Source organism: Cebus imitator, unplaced genomic scaffold, assembly GCF_001604975.1.
Source record: "Cebus imitator isolate Cc_AM_T3 unplaced genomic scaffold, Cebus_imitator-1.0 Scaffold385, whole genome shotgun sequence".
NCBI classification, from domain to species: Eukaryota; Metazoa; Chordata; class Mammalia; order Primates; family Cebidae; genus Cebus; species Cebus imitator.
In genome coordinates, this window is record NW_016107700.1 from 107,581 (window position 1) to 125,334 (window position 17,754).

The window sequence follows — 17,754 nt, forward strand, 5'->3', positions numbered from 1 at the left end:
ACTTTGGAGGCCAAGGCGGGCAGATCACCTGAGGTCGGGAGTTCAAGACCAGCCTGACCAACATGGTGAAACCCCATCTTTAAAAAAAAAAAAAAAAAAAAGAAAATCACTTCGATGGGTCTTTTGATTGTGAAAAAGTGAAGCCAAAGTCCTATTTTAAAAAGGAGACATTTCAAGTGAGGACTCAGCTCTGATTTTTTTATCTTGCCCAAATTCCTATCTAAGGGGTCTGGGGAGTCATGCCCTACAAACTATAAATCCTTATCAGATGGGTTTTATTTAACCTTATATATCGTGATTTACTTTCCAATCTGACTCTGGTATAACACTACCTGATAAAGAAGAAAATCAAAATATTTGATCCCCAAACATGTTTCTTAGCTGTATTTTGAAATGGCCCTGCAGGCCATCCTTTATGGGGGAAATTCTGCATCTGTAAAGAATCTCTGTTAACATAGCTAGATCTTTTTCTCCCAATCCAGAAGAGATTAATTGAGAGTCTGGCACCTTTTAAAGGTCTGAATAGGAAATATTTGCCATCTATTATCTCTAAGGGCAACCACTATGAGACTTCAAAAGAACCTTGGTCTCCACAATCTTTTATCTTAACCTGAACATTGCCATTAATCCCAGGTCTTTAGACAACCAATTGTAAACTAAAAAAGTTTACATTTATCTATAGCCTGAAGCCCCCACCCCAACCTTGCTTTGAATTGTCCTGCCTTTCTGGATCAAACCAATGTATTTCTCTCTCTCTCTTTTTTTTTTTAAAGATGGGGTTTCACCATGTTGGTCAGGCTGGTCTTGAACTCCCGACCTCAGGTGATCCACCCACCTTGGCCTCCAAAGTGCTTGGATTACAGGCGTGAGCCACCACACCCGGCCCTGTATTTCTCAAATGTATGTGATTGATGTCTCAAGCCTCCCTAAAGTGTATAAAACCAAGCTGCACCCCAACCACCTTGGGCACATGGTCTCAGGACGTCCTGTGGGCTGGGTCATGGGCCATGGTCACTCATATTTGGCTCAGAATTAATCTCTTCAAATATTTCACAGAGTTTGACTTTTCGTTGACACAAATAATGGGAAGGTAAACTGTTCTGCTCAGGATCACAAATTCTTGTCTTTTTATTGTGCCTCATTTCAGTAATATGTTGTAAGACACTTTTGACTATATGCCTACTTACACAATATACAAAACTCAAGAAAATGCTTAAATTGAAGCACACAGGAGTGGTAAAAGAAAAATAATGTATATTAAAAATAATATATATGATTGGCACACCATGTGGATTCAATCAACTGTGGGTGAAAAATATTTGAAAATGTAACAAAATAACAAAAATGATAAAAATAAATAATACATGGGCTGGGCATGGTGACTCAAGCCTGTGATCCCAGCACTTTGGGAGCCCATGGTGGGTAGATTACCTGAGGTTTGGAGTTCAAGACCAGCCTGACCAACATGGAGAAACCTCATCTCTATTAAAAATACAAAATTAGCCGGGCATAGTAGCACATGCCTGTAATCCCAGCCACTCCAGAGGCCGAGGCAGGAGAATCGCTTGGACCTGGGAGGTGGAGGCTGTGGTGAGCTGAGATTGTGCCATTGCACTTCAGCCTAGGCAGCAAAAGTGAAACTCTGTCCCAATCAATCAAACAATCAACAAAATAAAAATTAAACAATACAGCATAGCAACAGTTTACATATCATTTTTATTTCGTTAGGTGTTATCAGTAATCTAGAGATGATTTAAAGCAGGGGCGTCCAATCTTTTGGCTTCCCTGGGCTGCATTGGTAGAATAAGAGTTGTCTTGGGTCACACATAAAATATACTAACACTAACAATTAGCTGATGAGCTAAATATATATATATATTCATATATATGTATAAACTCATAATGTTTTAAGAAGGCCTACAAATTTGTGTCGGCTACATTCAAAGCCGTCTTGGGCCATGGATTGGATAAGCTCGATTTAAAGGATACAGGAGGATGCGTAAGCCATATACAAATGCTGTACCGTTTTATATAAGGGACTTGAGCGTTTACAAATTTTTGGTATCCTTGGGGGCCATGGGACCCCCGTTCGATGCTGAGAGACAACTATAGTTAACAGTTGCATCACTTGGGTCTGATAATGTTGTAGTGGAGCGAGCATAGAAAGTCAACACCAAGACAAAAGTATGCTAAATTGCAGGGTCTTTATTGCCGGTGGCCACGGAGGACTCGCGTCTCTCCAACCCGTGGCCCTGAAAGGAGGGTGTCAAGACCTTTTATACCCATAAAAATCACCTTGGGAGTGAGGGTGAGGGGCGGGGGTGGGGGTGAGGGGCTTCAGACATTCCGAGGGCTAGGGCTAGTGGATTCTGTAAATCACCTTCTGGGCGGAGATGAGGGTGAGGGATTCCTGACATTCCAGTGGATTCCTGGGCGAAGATGAGGGTGAAGGGCTCCGGACATTCCCAGGGCCAGGGGACTTTTGACATTGATTGTTACTTAAGTGGTTCACAGAAGTCAAGATTAGCATTTGTTTACACATTGTCTGGTAGGGTGGTGATTACAGTCCTTAATTATTTATTCACATTTGTGTTATAGAGAGCAGTTTCAACAGAAAGCTGAGGTATGGTTGAAGTATGCAGGTTTATGGGGCTTTTACCATGTCACAATAACACCCAAAAGGTAATAAATAGCGAGATGCTTGGGCCTCTATGTTGAGGACTAAGCTCTGATTTTTTTTCTTGCCCAAATTCCTATCTAAGGGGTCTTTTACAAACCATCAGTTCTCATCAGATGGGTTTTATTTAACCCTGTGTATCGTGAGTTACTTTCCAATCTGGCTCTGGTCATAGCAAGGAAGAAAATAAAAATATTTTACCCCTAAACATGTTTCTCTGCCATATCGTGAAATGGCCCTGCAAAGCCATCTCTTGTGGGAAAAATCCACATTCTATAGAGAATCCACTTGCCCCCACTTTTTTTCCTTCCTTCCTTTCCAGATCAAGGAGATAATCAACTAAGAGCCAAGCACCATTTTAAGTCTCATAAGAAGCATCTTACAACCTGCTGTCTCTGAAATCTGCTATCTGAGAGCTTCCTCTGCACAATAAAACTCTGTCTCTGCAATCCTTTATCTTAACCCGAACATTTCCTTTCTATTAATCCCAGGTCTTAGATAAACTCAACCAACTGTCAATCAGAAAATACTTAAGTTTACCTGTACCCTGGAAGCCCCTGCTTTGATTTGTCCTGCCTTTCTGAACCAAACCCATGTATTTCTTAAATGTATTTGATTGATGTCTCATGCCTCCCTAAAATGTATAAAATCAAGCTGCACCCAGACCACCTTGGGCACATGGTCTCAGGACCTCCTGAGGGCTGTGTCATGGGCCATGCTCCCTCATATTTGGCTCAGAATAAATCTCTTAAAATGTTTTAGGCCAGGCATGGTGGCTCACACCTGTAATCCCAGCACTTTGGGAGGCCAAGGCAGGTGGATCACGGGGTCAGGAGTTCAAGACTAGCCTGGTCAAGATGGTGAAACCCCGTCTCTACTAAAAATACAAAAATTAACCTGGCATGGTAGCTGGTGCCTGTAATTCCAGCTACTCAGGAGGCTAAGGCAGGAGAATCGCTTGAACCCAGGAGGCAGAGGTTGCAGTGAGCCAAGATCACGCCACTGCACTTCAGCCTGGGCCACGAGAGCAAGACTCCATCTCAGAAAAACAAAAAAAAAAGTTTTATAGGGTTTGACTTTCTTTGTCAACAATGTTAAATACTGAGAAAGGGATGGATATAGAAAGAGTTATGGTGTATCACTGACTCAAATACCATAATCAGGCTTTCCTTCAGAGACATGATTTTCCAGAATGGTGAGTAAATAAAATCGTGACCCAAATAAAGTACAATATTTCCTAGATTTGCAAATCTGATTGAATTCCTGAAAAATTAAGTGTCTAGTGAAATTATGGAAAAATATTTTGTTAACATGTAAAAGGTTTAAGCTCAGATAATTATAAACAGGTTTTAAACCTTCATAAATGGGTGGAGGGACACTAAAAGTTCACCTGGGCTGGGGAACAATTTTGCTTTGTCAGGCTGTTCTACACATTGTTTAGTGTCCCTGGCCTCAGCCCTGCCCCATGCAAATCCCACCATTCTTGTACATTGGTACAGACTTCAAAAAATTTCCAAATTGCCCTCTAGAGGGCAGTACTAGCACTGTAGAGAGTCACTGAACCAAAAAGCTCTGCTGCAAATTAAACCTGCCTTTCTTGCCGGGGTGGGGGGTAGGGCAGCATTATTCTGTGGTCTGGGCTAGCTGGGGGTGGGGATAAGTGATTGGGACAAATATATATATTTTTTCCTCTCGTCAGCCCCCTGGGGAAGGCTAAAATGCTGGAGACTACATACACAAATGGCTATAATGACACCTGACACCTTTTTTTGCGTATTTTAAGTCTTCTGATCAATTTGGCATAGAAAACTGGAGTCAAAAACTCTTCCCTATAAAAATAATGGGAATATTTCTGTCTGTCTATCTATCTAAGGTATATGTGTATATGTGTTTATATACACCGCTGTATATTTTATGTATTCACACACGATTATGATGTTATTGTTGGTACTGTAGAAAAAGTGGGGGCAGGCCAGGCACGGTGGCTCACACCTGTAATCCCAGCGCTTTGGGAGACCGAGGCGGGTGGCTCATGAGGCCAGGAGATCGCGATCATCCTGGCCAGTTTGATAAAACCCCGTCTCTACTAAAAATACAAAATTTAGCTGGGGGTGGGGCGCATGCCTGTAATCCCAGCTACTCAGAAGGCTGAGGCAGGAGAATCGCTTGAACCTGGGAGGCAGAGATTGCAGTGATCGTGCCACTGCACTCCAGCATGGTGACAGAGCAAGAGTCCGTCTGAAAAAAAAAGAAAAGAAAAAGTGGGCTCAATCTAAATGTCCATGAACAATAGAGTAGATTGTATTTATTTACTTATTTTTTTTTAATTTTTATTTATTTATTTTTTTATAGAGACGGGATTTCACCACGTTAGGCTGGTTTTGAACTCCTGACTTCAGGTGATCCACCCGCCTTGGCCTCCCAAAGTGCTGGGATTACAGGTGTGAGCCACCTTGCTGGGCCTTATTTATTATTTACTATTATTTTTGATACAGAAAAATATGTTACCCGGGCTGGAGTGCAGTTGCACAACCTTGGCTCACTGCAACCTCTGCCTCCCACATTCAAGCAATTCTCTTGCCTCAGTCTCCTAAGTAGCTGGGATTATACACTGGGCTAATTTTTGTATTTTTTGTAAAGACAGGGTTTCATCATGTTGCCCAGGCTGGTCTTGAACTCCTGGCCTCAAGTGATATGCCTGCCTCAGCCTCCCAAAATGCTGGGATTACAGGCGTGAGCCACTGCATCTGGCATCTTCATTCATTCATTCAATTATTGAGACGGAGTCTCACTCTTGTTGTCCAGGCTGGAGTGCAGTGGTGCGATCCTGGCTTACTGTAACCTCCTCCTCCCAGGTTCAAGTGATTCTCTTGCCTCAGCCCCCTGAGTAGCTGGAATTACAGACACCTGCAACCACACCCAGCTAATTTTTGTATTTTTAATAGAGACAGGGTTTCACTATGTTGACTAGGCTGGTATTGAATTCATGACCTCAGGTGATCCACCTGCTTCGGCCACCCAAAGTGCTGGGATTACAGGCGTGAGCCACTGCATCTGGCATCTTCATTCATTCATTCATTTATTGAGACGGAGTCTCACTCTTGTTACCCAGGCTGGAGTGCAATGGCGCAATCCCGGCTCACCGCAACCTCCGCCTCCTGGGTTCAGGCAATTCTTCTGCCTCAGCCTCCTGAGTAGCTGGGATTACAGGCACGCACCACCATGCCCAGCTAATTTTTTTTTTTTTTTTTTTTTTTTAGTAGAGACGGGGTTTCACCATGTTGACCAGGATGGTCTCGATCTCTTGACCTCGTGATCCACCTGCCTCGGCCTCCCAAAGTGCTGGGATTACAGGCTTGAGCCACCGCGCCCGGCCCCTAATAACTCTATTTTCAAAAAATAAAAAACATGAGTAGTATTCCCTTGTTTTACATTTTTGCAAATCTCCTTAATATCTGACCGAATAGAAGACAGATTCTCTAATCAGTTCTGTATTCAATATGTTGTGATATTATGTGGGTTCTAGAAAATTCCACTTTACACTCATGAGAGAATGAAAGTTCTAAAGCTAAATATAAGGCTGGTTCTCCTTAAAACCAATTTTTCCATCCAGCTGATTCCCCTCATTGATGAATTAAATAAACCTTTAACCTACAGTCACGACTGACACTTTGATATTTATATGACATGTTTTGAAGTATTTGAACGTTATATTTTCTCAATTTTTTATCTTGGAAAAAAAAATTCAAGCCTTTAGAAGAGTTGAAAGAATACTGCATTGAACACATTTATGCCATTTTGCCTAGATTCAATAACTGAATTTTTGCCATGTTTTCTTTAATTCCACACCCCCACCTCCACCATCCATTTATCCATTGTAAGGGTAGATCGCAAAAATGAGTTTCCCAGTTGCCAAAAAGGAAGGAACTCTTTCCCTCCTACCCTTCTTAGAGCATTTCTGCCAGAAAACCTAGTGACTGTAAAGCCTTTTTCTAGTCTTTTTAAAATAAAACATTTCATTTAGATGCTAAGTGCTAGAGCATTATCCTACATATCCAAATAAACTGATCTCACACAGAAAATATGTAATTTATACAAAGTATTCTAGTATCTAAATAGATTGTCTGTATTACTATTTTTTTTAGATGATCTGTCGCCCAGGCTGGAGTGCAGTGGCACTCTGATCTTGGCTCACGGCAACCTCCACCTCCCAGGTTTAAACAGTTCTCTGCCTCAGCCTCCTGAGTAGCTGGAATTATAGGTTCCTGTCACCACGCCCAGCTACTTTTTGTATTTTTAGCAGAGACGGGGTTTCACCGTCTTGGCCACCTGGTCTTGAACTTCTGACTTTCTGATCCACCCTCCTCAGCCTCTCAAAGTGCTAGGATTACAGGCGTGAATAAAAGAGAAAAGAAGTGTCTTAGTCACATTGCCTATATTCTAATTTCCTCATTAGTTCCAATAATTTCCTTTATAGCTTTTTTTTTTTTTTTTTTTTTTGCTTCAAACTTCAGTCAAAAATTACACATTAGCTGGGTGCAGGGACTTGTACCTGTAATCCCAGCACTTCGGGAGGCAAGGCAAGAGGATTCCCAGAGCCCAGGAGTTTGAGACCAGCATAGGCAACATAGCAAGACTCTATATCTACTAACTAACTAACTAACCAACCAGGCGTGGTGGCGCGCATCCATGGTCCCAGCTGCACAGGAGGCTGAGGCAGGAGGATGTCTTCAGCCCAGTGTTAGCTGCAGTGAACTATGATAACGCTACTGTACTCCAGTCTGGGCAACAGAGTGGGACCTATCTTAAACAGCACATTCATTTCTTAGGAATTTGAACCTTCCATTGGCTAGGTAAGAGCTTATATTTTTAGCCATTCTTCACCGAGTTACTGCTTCTTTTCTGTATATAAGGAAGAAATGGTAGATAATAGTGTGACGTACTAGATGCAAATCTTTGTACTTGCAAATTACTCAGTTTTACTAAGTAAATTGGTTAGGATGCTTCTGTTTGCCAGTAACAGAAAATCTAAAATAAAAATGACTAAAACAATTACATTTAATATTTCACATAAAAGGCTGGGCACAGAGGCTCACACCTATAATTCTAGCACTTGGGGGGCCAAGAGAATCACTTGAGCCCAGGAGTTCAAGACTAGCCTGGACAACATAGTGAAACCCTGTCTCTACAAATGAAAAAAAAGAAGGAGAAGGAGGAGAGGAAGGAGAAGGAAGGAATTGGCTCTTGCCTGTAATCCCAGTACTTTTGGGATGCTGAAGTGGGCAGATAGCTTGAGCCCAGGAGTTTGAGACTAGCCTGGACAACATGGCAAAAACCTGTTTCTACAAAAAATACAAAAATTAGCCAGGCATGGTGACACATGCCTGTAGTCCCAGCTACTCAGGAGGCTGAGGTGGGAGGATCGCCTGAGCCTCGGTGGTGGAGGTTGCAGTGAATGGAGATTGTGCCAGTGTACTCCAGCCTGGGCCACAGAGTGAGACCCTATCTTAAAAAAAAAGAAAAAGAGGCCGGGCGCGGTGGCTCAAGCCTGTAATCCCAGCACTTTGGGAGGCCGAGGCGGGTGGATCACGAGGTCAAGAGATCGAGACCATCCTGGTCAACATGGTGAAACCCCGTCTCTACTAAAACTACAAAAAATTAGCTGGGCATGGTGGCGCGTGCCTGTAGTCCCAGCTACTCAGGAGGCTGAGGCAGGAGAATTGCTTGAACCCAGGAGGCGGAGGTTGCAGTGAGCCGAGATTGTGCCACTGGGTCACAGAGTCAGACTCAATCTCAAAAGAAAAGAAAAAAAATGTCTGTGTTGTAGGCAGAGATTTCCAGAAACTAGATTTTTCCAGCCTGTGTTGCCTCAGCTATGTGACTGAGGTCTGGCAATGTCTTGTCTTGCTTTTGACTTTAGAGCCAGTGACAGAAGAAAAAGGGATGATAAACTTCCTATCTGTCACCTGCTGGCTAGACAGCACAGTTCTCTAAGCTTCCAAACAATTCTCTGAGAAACCCAGCATCTGTTGAATTAACTTTTTTTTTCTGCTTAAATCCGCCGGAGTTGACCGCTGTGGTTTGCACGTGGACACTGGAGGAGCAGAAACTCTCAGGCAGAAGAGGCAAGACCTCCTTGGAGCTGTTATCAGCCTCTTGCGAGCAAATCTTTCCTTCCTACTACGTTCAGCTGGGAGTTTCTCTGAGGGTCCTACCTCCTGTGTTCTCTGTCCCTAGGCATCCCCCAAATGGAGATCATCCTGCCTCAGAAAAGTCTCTGAGAACATAGTCAACAGTGGACAGCAGGAAAGAGTGAGTGGAGACGCCTGCTCCACTGCGTCAAGTGAAAATACAGCTAGTGCTCGACTTACGACCACGATTGGTTCCGACAGACCGCTCGTAACACGATTTGGTCGTTAAGTTGAGTAGGCTATATGTACAGTACTGTGAAATGATGTTATAAAAATCTTTTTTTTTTTTTTTTTTTGGGGATGGAGTTTCGCTCTTGTTACCCAGGCTGGAGTGCAATGGCACGATCTCGGCTCACCGCAACCTCCGCCTCCCGGGTTCAGGCAATTCTCCTGCCCCAGCCTCCTGAGTCACTGGGATTACAGACACGCGTCACCATGCCCAGCTAATTTTTTGTATTTTTAGTAGAGACGGGGTTTCACCATGTTGACCAGGATGGTCTCGATCTTTTGACCTCGTGATCCACCCGCCTCAGCCTCCCAAAGTGCTGGGATTACAGGCTTGAGCCACCGCGCCCGGCTTATAAAAATCTTTAAGTCATATTTTATCATAATTTTCTTTCATTATTGTTATATAACATAATTTTCTTTGTTTATTTTATGCCATTTGTATCATCTCTACACCATTTTGTTTCTTATTTTTACATTCGTCAGGTTTAAGTAAAACATTGCATTACCAGTACAACTGGTTTAATATTTGCAAAACATACAAAATTACAAAATACAGGTGCATACAAAAAAACAAAATACAGGTGTAAAAAATACCATAGGAAACATTTTCCCAATTGCAAAACATATCAAAATATATAAACATGTACGAAACATTTTATTGGCCACTGGTTCTTGGCTGTAGATCGTTGATGTCGTCATCTGAGGCAGCAGTTGGGGTTACCGGAGTTGGTTTTTTCATAAACATGGTGAGCTTTGTCTGAATTGTATGTTTCTTTTTTTCTTCATAAATTTCACAATACGGATGAAACACATCGTGAGCCATCTGTTCAATCCTTGCAAATCGTTCGATATTTGGGTCCATTGCTTCGAAATGTATAAAAGAAGTTTATTCAGTAAAGATAAACCGTCTGATAATCCCTTAGTGGTGAACTTTCTTTCTGGCTCTTCCTCTTCTTTCTCTGCTTCTCTTCTTTCTTCTTCTGCCACTCTTTCTTCTTCCAGTTTGATTAGCTCTTCATTTGTAAGTTCTCCGGATTCTTTGTCTAGCAACTCTTCGACATCTTCCATTTCACACTCCAAAGAAAGGTCTTTAGCGAGTCTTACTATTTTTGCTCAAATCATTTCAAGTTCATGTTCATTGTCAAATCCATCAAAAACATTAACATAGCGCTTAACACAGTTTTTCCAGATGCCATTCATGCACTTTGTCGTCACAGCCTCCCAGGCGGTAGCGATATTCTTGATACACATCAAAATGTTGTAGTGTTTCCAAAAATCTCACAATGTCAGTTCTGAGTCAGCATCTATAGCAATATTGCTTGAGTGAAGGTGGTTTGGAGATAGTTGGCCTTTAATGTAGCAATCGAACCTTGGCCCATAGGCTGGATGAGTGGAGTCGTGTTTGGCGGAAGAAAAACAAATTTTACATCTGGATGGAGATCGCCTAGATGTGGTGGGTGTCCAGGCGCATTATCGAGTAGCAATAAAATCTTGAAAGGAATATCTTTCTCCAAACAATATTCTTGAACTTGAGGAATAAAACAGTTCATAAACCAGTCTTCAAACAATCCTTGTGTCATCCATGCTTTACGTTGAGAACGAAAGTAGACGGGCAGTGTGTGCTTGTTAACATTCTTGAATGCACACGGGTTGTCTGAGTGATAAATTAAGAACAGCTTCAGCTTAAACCCTGCGATGTTCCCACCAAGCAGCAGAGTTAGCCTATCTTAAATGCTTTAAATCCTGGCATGCTTTTGGCCTCTTTGTGAATATAAGTGCGTGCTGGCATCCGTTTCCAAAATAATCCAGTTTCATCAACATTGAAAATCTGTTCTGCTAGATATCCCTCATCTGTAATTAATTCATCCAGACTATCAACAAACTTACATGCTGCTTCCTCATCCGCACTCGCTGCTTCTCCGGTCACTCGAACACTATGCTTTTGGAATCTTTTCTTGAATCTCTGGAACCAGCCAGTGCTTGCTACAAATTCTTGACTGTAATCTTCTCCAGCATGCTCCTTCAGAGTCTGAAATAGACTTCTTGCCTCCAACTCCTGGGTTCAAGCAATTCTCCCGCCTCAGCCTCCTGAGTAGATAGGATTACAGGCATATGCCACCATACTCAGCTAATTTTTGCCTTTTTTGTAGAGACGGTGTTTTGCCATGTTGACCAGGCTGGTCTTGAACTCCTGACCTCAAGTGACCTGCCCCCATCCACCTCTCAAACTGCTGGGATTACAGATATAAGCCACCACGCCCAGTCCTTTTTGGCTGGTTTTTGAAACAGGGTCTCACTATGCTGCCCAGGCAGGACTCAAACTCCTGGGCTTAAGGGATCCTGCCTCCTCAGCCTGCTGAGTAGCTGGAATTACCAGTGCACACCACCATGCCCATACACATGACCTTACACATCAGCCTGATAAAAATCCCCATAGATTCTGCATGAGTATTCTATCATACCCTTTGGGAGGTTATAGAGTTTGAAATTAAAGTCAACAGGTTCCAACAGACATTTATCAAAGATCAGATGGGGTTTCAACATGTTGGTCAGGCTGGTCTTGAGCTCTTGACATCATGATCCATGTGCCTTGGCCTCCCAAATTGCTGAAATTACAGGCAAGAGCCACCATATATGAATATGAATGCCAATTCATATTCAAATTTCTAAAGTGAATCCTTACTCAAAATTTTCTAAATGTCTAAAATTATATTATGCTGCTGGATTGCTTGAATCAGGGTACGAAGGAAACCAAGAAAAAAAAAAGTCCACTCGTTGCATCTGTTTTTGTCTTTTAAATATTTTTTAAATTTTGTTTTTGGAGAAAGGGTCTTACTCTGGGGCCCAGGCTGGAATGCTGTGCCTCAATCACAGCTCACTGCAGACTTGAATTCCCAGGCTTAAGCAATCCTTCTGCTTCAGCCTCCTGCATAGCTGGGACTACAGGTGCACAGCACCATGCCTAGCTAATTAAAAAATTTCATAGGCTGGGTGTGGTGGCTCATGCCTGTAATCCCACTCAGCACTTTGGGAGGCTGAGGCACGTGGATCACGAGGTCAGGAGTTCAAGACCAGCCTGGCCAATGTGGTGAAACACTGTCTCTACTAAAAATACAAAAATTAGCCGGGCGTGGTGGTGCATGCCTGTAACCTCAGCTACTTGGGAGAATCACTTGAACCTGGGAGGCAGAGGTTGTAGTGAGTCAAGATTGTGCCATTGCACTCCAGCCTGGGCAATAGAGTGAGACTATGTCTCAACAACAACAAAAAATTGTAAAGACAGGCAGCCAAAAAATACAAAAAAAATTAGCCAGGTGTGGTGGTACATAACCGTAGTCCCAGTTACTCAAAAGGTTGAGGTGGGAGAATTGCTTGAATCCAGGAGGTGGAGGTTGCAGTGACCCAAGGTCATGCCACTGCACTCCTGCCTGGGTGACAGGGAAATTCTGTCTCAAATAAAAAAAAGTTTGTAGACACAGGATCTTGCTGTGTTGCCTGGTGCCAACCTGGTCTCAAACTCCTGAAATCAAACAATTCTCCTGCCTCAGCCTTCCAAAGTGCTGGATTTATGGGCCTGAGCCACTGTGCCAGGTCTCTGAATGGTAGGATCACTTAACCTCAGGAGTTGGAAACCAACCTGGGCAACATAGTGAGATCTTATCTCTATAAAAATTAGCTGGGTGTGGTGGCTCATGCCTGTGGTTTCAGCTACTCAGGGGGCTGAGGCAGGAGGATCACTTGAACCCAAGAGTTTGAGGCTGCAGTGAGCTATGATTGCATCACCGCACTCCAACCTGGACAGCACAGTGAGACCTTGTCTCTGAAAAAAACATTATGTTAGGGAGACAAGAAATTAAGACTATCAGTATTCAATAAAGTTTACTTCGAGGTTCTGTTTTTATATTTCTTTCATCAGGGCTCCCTACAGTTGTCTCTAACAGAACATCTGTGAAAATAAAAGAAAATTTCAGATTTATTACGTCAAGAGGAAAAAATTAAGTCCCGGAAACTGAGTCACATAATACGGCTGCTTTTCTTCTCTGGTGCATGAGCATCACTTCCTGACCTTTGTGTTGAGATGTTATACATTAACCAGACTCCCTATGCTTTCTTCAAACCTAGATTAAATCTTGTGGGAGATAGAGACTCTTTATCTACCTCTTTATATGAAATGTTAAGCAACCACTTAGAGTGTGGTCGATCATAACCAATCAGATCTCATAACTGTCAGCCTTGTATGGAAATGTAATTCTGTCAGCATTCCCGTTTGTGTATATAAGTGACCCCACCTTTTTTCACACTGGGGAGCACTCATCACCATTCTTTGGTATTCCTGTTTTCCCACACGGCCACCCTCACACTTTGTAGTTGAATAAGCTATTTTAAAAATTATTTTTATAGGCCAGGTGTGGTGGCTTACGCTTATATTCCCAGCACTTTAGGAGGCCAAGGCAGGCAGATCACAAGGTCAGGAGATCAAGACCATCCTAGCCAACATGGTGAAACCCAGTCTCTACTAAAAATACAAAAGTTAGCTGGGTGTGGTGGCGCGTGCCTGTAATCCCAGCTACTTGGGAGGCTGAGGCAGGAGAATCACTTGAATCAGGGAGTTGGAGGTTGCAGTGAGCCAAGATCGCACCACAGCACTCCAGCCTGGGCGACAGAGTGAGACTCCGGCTCAAAAAATAATAAAAATAAAAATAAATAAATAAATATTTTTATAGTTTTGGGGAAATACAAGTACAGTTTTGTTACATGGATATATTTGCCTAGTAGCTTTTAGTGTAGCCATCACCCAAATAATGTACATTGTACCATTAAGTAATTTCTCATCCTCAACATCCTCCCACCCTTTGTTTGTTTGTTTGTTTGTTTGTTTGTTTGTTTGTTTTTGAGACACAGTCTTGCTCTGTCGCCCAGGCTGGAGTGCAGTGGCGCCATCTCAGCTCACTGCAGCCTCTACCTCCTGGGTTCAAGTGATTCTCGTGCCTCAGCCTCCCAGGGTTTTGCCATGTTGGTCCGGTTGGTCTCGAACTCCCGGCCTCAAGTGATCCACCCACCTTGGCCTCCCAGAGTGTTGGGATTACAGGCGTGAGCCACTTTGCCTACCCCATACCCTTGTGAGTCCCTACTGTCTATCTTTCCACTCTCTATGTCCATGTGGACACAGTATTTAGCTCCCACTTATAAGTGAGAATGTGCGGTATTTGACTTTCTGTTTCTGAGTTATTGCACTTAAATGAATGGCCTCCAGTTCCATCCATGTTGTTGCAAAAGACATGATTTTATTCTTTTTTATGGCTGAGTAGTATAATAAACTCTTAACTGGATCCTGAGCCTTTTGGTTATTTTAGGTTGACAATCTATGTGACCGTAAATTTGGTCAGTCACTTTATTCAACATCCTCAGTAAGGTTAGATTACATGGAGTTTCTACAGACTCTTAATCTATTGAGCCTACAACTTTTTTTTTTTTTTTTTTTTAATGCCATTGACTTGATTACAAAGCCAGGTTATTTGTCCTGCATGATGTCCTAAATTCTGGTTTTGACTAAATACTTCCGCTAGTGTTACCTAACTTTTCCCTCTATCCTCTATTTTTTTTCTTGTAGCGTACAGGCTTGAATAGATTCAGGTCTAAGGTTTTGCTTTGTTTGTGACTACTTCGTAGGTAGTGCTGTGTATTTCATATTGCCTTATATTCAAAAGCGTGTAACAGCTGGTTGTTTCCCTATAGTGGCTGCTAAGATGCATCAGCGGGTTCAAGTGGTGGCATCAGCCTTTTACCTAATGGTTTTATCATCTATGGATAACCAGTATTTGAGTCATTTTATTAGGCGTTACAAAATGTTGACTTTCTAATACTACATTTATTATCTGTAATTATTCTATATAGAGCTCTTACCTAGTAGGGTTATTTGATTTCCAGGAAATACTGTTCATACTGGAAAGGTGATATAAAATCTTGGTTCTTTCCCCTTAGTTATCGGTTTTTGGAATAATGAGTTGGTGCACAGCAATCTTTGCTTGTATTCATTCACTATGGTGTGTTTGTTCTTCCCCCTTCTTTAAAAAATTATAACTTTTTATATATTTATATGTTTTTTTATTTACTTGAGACAGTCTCACTCTGTCACACAGGCTGGAGTACAGTGGCATTAACACAGCTCACTAGCCTGTATCTCCTGGGTTTAAGCATTAAGCAGTCTTCTCACCCGAGCCTCCAGAGTAATATTTTTATTTATTTTAATGAATTGAAATCATAATTCTTCTTGATATTCAAATCACCTTATCTTTGACCAAAGGGAGCCTCTTCAAGCTGGTTTATGGAATTTTTTGCTATTTGATGTATCATTCACTCTTGTTGCCCAGGATGGAGAGCAATGGCATGATCTTGGCTCACCGCAATCTCTGTCTCCCAGTTGAAGCGACTTTCCGGCCCTAGCCTCCCAAGTAGCTGGGATTACAGGCAGGCACCACCACACCTGGCTAATTTTGTATTTTTAGTAGAGATGGGGTTTCTCCATGTTAGTCAGGCTAGTCTTGAACTCCCGACCTCAGGTGATCTGCCCACCTTGGCCTCCCAACGTGCTGGGATTACAGGCGTGAGCCACCATGCCCGGCAGGGTTGGTTTTTTCTAAGGCCTCTCCCCTTGGCTTGGAAACGCCATTTTCTCAGTGTCTTCACATGGTCTTTTGCTCTATACCTGTCCAAATGTCCTCTTCTTATAAGGACACAGTCGTATAGGATTAGGGTTTTCCCCTCATTGTGACTTACCTCTTTAAAGGCCCTATCTCTAAACAGTCACATTCCAAGGTGCTGGGGGACACGGCTTCAGCACATGAATTTTGGGCAAAGGAATGGAGAGGGTTGGAAATAATTCAGTTCAGCCCACAACACCAGATCCGACTCCTCTCACTGGCCTCCTCAAAGAGTGAGGGTTTCTGTATGTCCTTTTCAAGTTCAGATTAAACAAGCTTTTGCTCTGTCAGCCAATTCTGGGAAGCCAAGTTTGGTTTGGGCAGCCACAGTCAGGATGTCTTTTTATTACTAAGTTGTAAGAGGTTTGTTTGGTTGCCTGGTTGGTTGATTTTGTTGGTTTGTTTTGAGGCAGAGTCTTGCCCTGTCACCGAGGCTGGAGTGCAGTGGTGCAATCTTGGCTCTCTGCAGCCTCCATCTCCCCGGCTCAAGCCATCTTCCTGCAGCCTCCGGAGTAGCTGGGACAACAGGCACATGCTACCAAGCCCAGCTAACTTTTTTTGTATTTTTGGTAGAGATGGGGTTTCATCATGTTGGCCAGGCTGGTTTCAAACTCCCGAACTCAAGTGATCCACCTGCCTCAGCCTCCCAAAGTGTTGGGGTATGTATTGTGACAGTTTCTTCCAGCCTGTGGCTTGCCTTTTAATTTTTTAAATTTTGTCTTTGAAAGAGCAGAAGTTTTGCATTTTTATCAAAATGCAACTTATCAATTATTTCTTTTATGGTTTCTGCTTTTTTATGTCCTAAGATATCTTTAACTATGGCAAGGTTGTAAATATTTTTTTTTCCTTATGTTGCATGGTTTTAGCAATTATCTTTAGGTCTGTGATCCACATGGAGTTAATTTTTGTGTGCGCTGTGAAGTAGGAATTGAGGTTTAGTTTTTCCAATATAGATATGCGGTTGTTAGGCTATGTGTGGTAACGCACACCGGTAATTCCAGCACTTTGGGAGACCAAGCAGGTGAATTGCTTGACCTCAGGAGTTCAAGACTCACCTGGGCAATATGGTGAAACCCTGTCTTTACCAAAAATAGAAAAAAATTATCTGGGTGTGGTAGCATGCATCTGTAGTTCCAGCTGAGGTGGGAGGACGCTTGAGCCCAGGAGGCAGAGGTTGTAGTGAGCCGAGATGGCCACTGCACTCCAGTCTGGGTGACAGAGCCAAACCCTGTCACAGAAAAGAAAGAAAGAAAGAAAGAAAGAGAGAGAGAGAGAGAGAGAAAGCAAGGAAGGAAGGAAAGAAAGAAAAGAAAAGAAAGGAGGGAAGGAGGAAGGGAAGAAAAAGAAAGAAAGGGAAAAAAGACATGCAGTTGTTCCTGCACCATTTGTTAAAAAGACTGGAATGTTGATTTTAATAATGCATGTTAATTCTCTACCACCTTGGGAAATGGTGTTGGCTGAAAGTTACATGCTTTAAGAAAGTATCTGGTGAATGGAATGAGAACGTGGTGGTTTGCACCAGTAACTTTGCGTTTCTGAAGTGTTTTTCAGTGCCTCCATTCGTATTTGTAATTGTAACTGCCTCCATTCATTGGTATAGTAAGGCAAGCAATCAGTGGCAGGAAAGCATTTTCAGGCACAAAGTAGGTAACTCAGGTAAAGAGTGAAGCCCTTCCAAATGTTTCACAGAATTACAAAAAGAAAAAAAGAGTGAAGCTCTGGACACAACTTTTAGAAAGGTAGACAGTTGGCCAGGCATGGTGGCTCAAACCTGTAATCCCAGCACTTTGGGAAGACGAGGCAGGCAGATCACCTCAAGTCAGGAGTTTGAGACCAGCCTGGCCAAAATGGTGAAACCCCTGTCTCTACTAAAAATACAAAAATTAGCCGAGCATGGTGGTGGGCACCTGTAATCCCAGCTACTTGGGAGACTGAGACAAGAGAATTGCTTGAACCT